The 6,000-nt window shown below is 43.5% G+C and overlaps 2 non-coding genes and 1 pseudogene across 2 annotated transcripts; 1 reads left to right on the forward strand and 2 right to left on the reverse strand.

The window, feature by feature from the left end:
* Positions 1-874: 874 nt before the first annotated feature.
* On the reverse strand, positions 875-993 carry LOC123500782. The gene has a single exon (XR_006673455.1). It is a non-coding gene; the product is annotated as a 5S ribosomal RNA (ribosomal RNA).
* A 659-nt stretch (positions 994-1,652) lies between these two features.
* Positions 1,653-2,012, forward strand: LOC123500774 (annotated as a pseudogene).
* A 3,698-nt stretch (positions 2,013-5,710) lies between these two features.
* On the reverse strand, positions 5,711-5,829 carry LOC123500783. Its single transcript, XR_006673456.1, has one exon. It is a non-coding gene; the product is annotated as a 5S ribosomal RNA (ribosomal RNA).
* Positions 5,830-6,000: the final 171 nt, after the last annotated feature.

Raw genomic sequence — 6,000 nt, forward strand, 5'->3', positions numbered from 1 at the left:
CCACACACCATGGATTAACACGGTCACTTTGACCTGTGACCTCACTCGGTCACCCAGAAGGATGTGACAACGCTCGGAGGAAACGTTGTCAAGCATTGTTGTTGCGTTTGCAAAACCAATGCAAAATTTATTTAAAATAAACACAAATTCCTCTAACTTGCCTCTTTAGAGCATCACAATGTATATGTACTACAACACCATTCAGTTAAAAAGTATTAAGTACCTGACTTGGGGCGCGTATTGGTACACGTGTGACAGCGCCGCAGGCAGGAAAATCCCCAAAAACGCCAACGCCTAAGTGATCTTCATAAAAATGGTCAGACTATAGTGTGCGTATTTATTAGCGTGTCGTGTGTCACGGTTAGTCTGACGGCTTGCGTCTTTCCTCCTCCCACAGCCGCTGCAGTGACTTTCTAGGTTTTTTTTTTTTTTTTTTCCTTCTTCAGACTTCAATGGTTAATATCCAAGCTCGACAGAGCACAGCACACGTCCGTGCAGGTGGTCATTCTTATCCCCTTCCCCCGGCACCAAGCTAGGCTAGCGGTTCGATGCAATTTCTCTATAGGAGAGAAAAAAAAAATGTCAGTTCGAGTCCTCTCCTATTCATGTGTGTTTAGAATACACAGTTTTGTCTGGTAATCCAGGCACGAGGTAGTACAAGAATAAATGGATGAATTAACAAAGAATAAAATAAGCAGGTAAAACAATATAAGAATAGACAAATCAAACCTTCTTCTTCTTCTTCTTCTTCTTCTTCTTCTTCTTATTATTATTATTATTATTATTATTATTATTATTATTATTATTATAAAATAATAATAATAATAATAATAAAAAAAAAAATAAATAAATAGATAAATGAAAAATAATGGAATGCCAACAACATCTGGTGTTCCCAGGCGGTCACCCATCCAAGTACTAACCGGACCCAACGTTGCTTAACTTCGCTGATCGGACGAGAAGCGGTGTGTTCAACGTGGTGTGGTCGTTGGCACTCGATGTGAGATTTTAGGCCCTTTAAATTCTTCCTGGCTTGCCCTACTATACTCCGTATACCCTGTGAATCAAGTCCTTTCTAGGTGTTTCTTGGTTTAATATCGTTTCCCTATTGGATTAATCTCTGTCAGTCAGTCTGTCTGTCTGTCTGTCTGTCTGTCTGTCTGTCTGTCTGTCTGTCTTCTTCTTCTTCTTCTTCTTCTTCTTCTTCTTCTTCTTCTTCTTCTTCTTCTTCTTATTATTATTATTATTATTATTATTATTATTATTCTGACACAGACTCAGTCTGCCTCCCTCTGTGGCTGGCTGGCTGGTTGGCTTGTTGCTCGCTGCATGCATGCCGCTGGCTGGAAAATCTGGCACCTCCTCCGACTCGATATTATTTGGTTTTACGCCGTTTTCTTGCTTGCCTCTCGGTTGTACGTCTCGGATGCGTGGTCCGAGGGTCAACGACGAGACGGAGACCGTGTTCGTATGACCCAGCGATGTTGGATCAAGTGGGAAAAACAGGAAATATTGTTACCCTACTACAACCGGGAAGGCACCTGCTCCATATATATATTACCGCGAGGCAAAAATGCGAGTCACACTCGTGAGCGAGACATCGTATCACTACTACTACTACTACTCGCAGCAGCGCCTCATCATCTGTCACCATGACTGGCCGCGGCAAGGAGGCAAGGGACTTGGAAAGGGAGGAGCCAAGCGTCACCGTAAGGTTTTGCGTGACAACATCCAGGGCATCACCAAGCCCGCTATCCGTCGGTTGGCTCGCCGAGGCGGCGTCAAGCGCATCTCCGGTCTCATCTACGAGGAGACTCGTGGGGTGCTAAAGGTGTTCCTCGAGAACGTCATCAGGGATGCCGTCACCTACACCGAGCACGCCAAGCGCAAGACCGTCACTGCCATGGACGTCGTCTACGCCCTCAAGCGTCAGGGACGTACCCTCTACGGATTTGGCGGTTAAATCTGGTGTCTGGAATTTGGTGTCAACAACAGCAACTGCAAAAGCACCATAAGAAAAGAGTCAACATATCCCGGACCTTTTATAGGTCCACACAAATGAAGAGAAGGAAAAGTTATAGACTAACACTACTAGGACTATGGTTGTTCCAAGTAAAAGTGTTGTCCCTACTCTTTACGTCATTATTACAATTTGTGTGTGTGTTTTTTTTTTTTTTTTTTTTTTTTTCTTTCTTTTTTCTTTTCCTTTCTTTCTATTTGTTTTCCTCTCTGTTTTATCACTCAAAGGTAAATCAAATGAAAGAGAAAGGATTATCAACTAAGTGATGTGAGGTCAGACACCAACCGCTGCTACAGGTGCTGTTTGTTTGTTTGTTTGTTAAGCTTCCGCCCATTAGTGGCGCAGGCAATTTTATTTCTTTATAGTGGTACCCATACAAGGAGGGAGGGTCCATATCAACACCGAAGCGCATCATCATCATCATCATCATCATCATCATCTGGTGTAGCCACCTAGATAGAACCTGGGTACCGCGGTGACATGTAGGTAGGTAGGTACCTTTCATTAAATCCCCCTCGCCGACTGACATACCTTCAAAACGGTGTGTGGTGTGATTCTTTCGAGCCGACGCGTGAACGTCTGTCTGTCTGCCCGATCCCACGTCCACCACCTTATCCACTATGGTCTGACCGCTTACTTGTATGGAGATCTTTTAGGTTTTTTTTTTTTTTTTTTGTTCCTGCCGGGAATTTTCCGGCCTGCAGCGCTGTCACACTCCAATACGCACACCTTAAAGAACAAAAAAAAAAAAAAAAAAAAAAAGTTGGAGAGTTTCTGTTTATCTTTAAATATATTTTGCATTGTTTTTGCAAACAAACACAGCAATACTTGACATCGTTTGATCCGCGCGCCCTCCCCTCTCGGGGATGACCGCCGAGTGAGATCACAGGTCAAAGTGAAAGCGTTAATCCATGGGTCACTCACTCACTCCCTCCCTGTCCCTACCTACCACCTACCAGCCAGGAGGGAAGCAAGAGAGGGGACACTTGCACGCACCAATACGCACCTTAAGTCAGGTAGGTACTTAATACTTGGTAATTGAACGGTGTTGAAAAAAATTTAAAAAAAAAAAAAAAACCCCCCCCCCCCACCAAAAAAAAACCCCCCAAAAAAAAAAAAAAAACCCCCACCGGGGAGGGGGGAAGGGGGGGGGAAAAAAAAAATTTTTTTTGGGGGGGAAAAAAATTTTTTTTTCCCCCGGGGGGGGGGGGGCCTTTAAATTTTCCCCCAAAAGGGGCCCCCCCTTTTTCCCCCTTTTCCTTTCCCCTTTTTTTTAAACCCCCCCCCAAAAACCCCCCCCCCAAAAAACCCCAAAAATTGGGGGGTTTTGGGGAAAAAACCCCCCCCCAAAAAAAAAAGGGGGTTTAAAATTTTTTGGGGGGGGGGGGAAAAAGGGGGAAAGGAAAAAGGAAACCCCCAAAAAAAAAAATTTAAAGGGGCCCCAAAAAAAAAAACCCCACCCCCCCCCCAAACCCAAAAAACCCCCCCCGGCCGGGGAAAAACCCCCCCCAAAACCCCCCCAAAAAAAAAAAAACCCCCCCCCCGGGGGGGACACACACACACACACACACACACTGGCCGGGTGGAGATATTTGGGTGTGTCTCCTTTCACGTGTAGCCCCTGTTCACCTAGCAGTGAGTAGGTACGGGATGTAAATCGAGGAGTTGTGACCTTGTTGTCCCGGTGTGTGGTGTGTGCCTGGTCTCAGGCCTATCCGAAGATCGGAAATAATGAGCTCTGAGCTCGTTCCGTAGGGTAACGTCTGGCTGTCTCGTCAGAGACTGCAGCAGATCAAACAGTGAAACACACACACGGCCCGGTAGCTCAGGGGTTAGAGCGCTGGCTTCACAAGCCAGAGGACCGGGGTTCGATTCCCCGGCCGGGTGGAGATATTTGGGTGTGTCTCCTTTCACGTGTAGCCCCTGTTCACCTAGCAGTGAGTAGGTACGGGATGTAAATCGAGGAGTTGTGACCTTGTTGTCCCGGTGTGTGGTGTGTGCCTGGTCTCAGACCTATCCGAAGATCGGAAATAATGAGTTCTGAGCTCGTTCCGTAGGGTAACGTCTGGCTGTCTCGTCAGAGACTGCAGCAGATCAAACAGTGAATTACAGTGTAACACACACACACACACAGAGAGAGAGAGAGAGAGAGAGAGAGAGAGAGGGAGAGAGGGACAGAAGGATCCCACCGACAATTCTAGACGATTTTTTTTTTTTTTTTTTTTTTTTTTTTTTTTTCCCGTTTACATGATTTTACCGGATATGTGCATAAATCGCAAAATTAGAAAATGGAGTGATTTTCGCGCGTCCCCTCCCCATTATCGACCCCCAATTTGATTTGGCTAATTTGCATAAAATTTCCATAAATTAGCAGAAACATTGCATACATTAGCCCCTACCGAAAAAAAAAAAAAGTTGACAATTTCACAATATAATTATTTCAAATGCAAGGGCCACCAACATATAGCATGAAAATCCTAATATATACACAGACACACTTTAGCAACTACGATCCACAAAAAAAAAAAAAACATTATATTTTACATACAAAGAATATGATTTCTCAAATATACCTGAATGACATCAGCAAAGCAACCATTTTAGATTCTAAGGTCAAATTAGGATGGATGGATGATGTAAAGATAGCAATCGATCATTTCATTCACCAAATACCCACTGCAACATGGCCAAGACAAATTGTTAATCAGATTATTATAGTGTGAAGATCACTTAGACGTTGCCATTTTTGGGAATTTCCCGGCCTGCGGCGTTGCTGGGCAAATTAAGGGATTAGAGCCTATGTGTCAATGATAACCTTGCTCCCCACACACCATGGATTAACACGGTCACTTTGACCTGTGACCTCACTCGGTCACCCAGAAGGATGTGACAACGCTCGGAGGAAACGTTGTCAAGCATTGTTGTTGCGTTTGCAAAACCAATGCAAAATTTATTTAAAAATAAACACAAATTCCTCTAACTTGCCTCTTTAGAGCATCACAATGTATATGTACTACAACACCATTCAGTTAAAAAGTATTAAGTACCTGACTTGGGGCGCGTATTGGTACACGTGTGACAGCGCCGCAGGCAGGAAAATCCCCAAAAACGCCAACGCCTAAGTGATCTTCATAAAAATGGTCAGACTATAGTGTGCGTATTTATTAGCGTGTCGTGTGTCACGGTTAGTCTGACGGCTTGCGTCTTTCCTCCTCCCACAGCCGCTGCAGTGACTTTCTAGGTTTTTTTTTTTTTTTTTTTTTCTTCTTCAGACTTCAATGGTTAATATCCAAGCTCGACAGAGCACAGCACACGTCCGTGCAGGTGGTCATTCTTATCCCCTTTCCCCCGGCACCAAGCTAGGCTAGCGGTTCGATGCAATTTCTCTATAGGAGAGAAAAAAAATGTCAGTTCGAGTCCTCTCCTATTCATGTGTGTTTAGAATACACAGTTTTGTCTGGTAATCCAGGCACGAGGTAGTACAAGAATAAATGGATGAATTAACAAAGAATAAAATAAGCAGGTAAAACAATATAAGAATAGACAAATCAAACCTTCTTCTTCTTCTTCTTCTTCTTCTTCTTCTTATTATTATTATTATTATTATTATTATTATTATTATTATTATTATTATAAAATAATAATAATAAAAAAAAAAATAAATAAATAGATAAATGAAAAATAATGGAATGCCAACAACATCTGGTGTTCCCAGGCGGTCACCCATCCAAGTACTAACCGGACCCAACGTTGCTTAACTTCGCTGATCGGACGAGAAGCGGTGTGTTCAACGTGGTGTGGTCGTTGGCACTCGATGTGAGATTTTAGGCCCCTTTAAATTCTTCCTGGCTTGCCCTACTATACTCCGTATACCCTGTGAATCAAGTCCTTTCTAGGTGTTTCTTGGTTTAATATCGTTTCCCTATTGGATTAATCTCTGTCAGTCTCTGTCTGTCTGTCTGTCTGTCTGTCTGTCTGTC

Source organism: Portunus trituberculatus, unplaced genomic scaffold (genome assembly GCF_017591435.1).
Source record: "Portunus trituberculatus isolate SZX2019 unplaced genomic scaffold, ASM1759143v1 PGA_scaffold_484__1_contigs__length_43489, whole genome shotgun sequence".
Lineage (NCBI taxonomy): Eukaryota > Metazoa > Arthropoda > Malacostraca > Decapoda > Portunidae > Portunus > Portunus trituberculatus.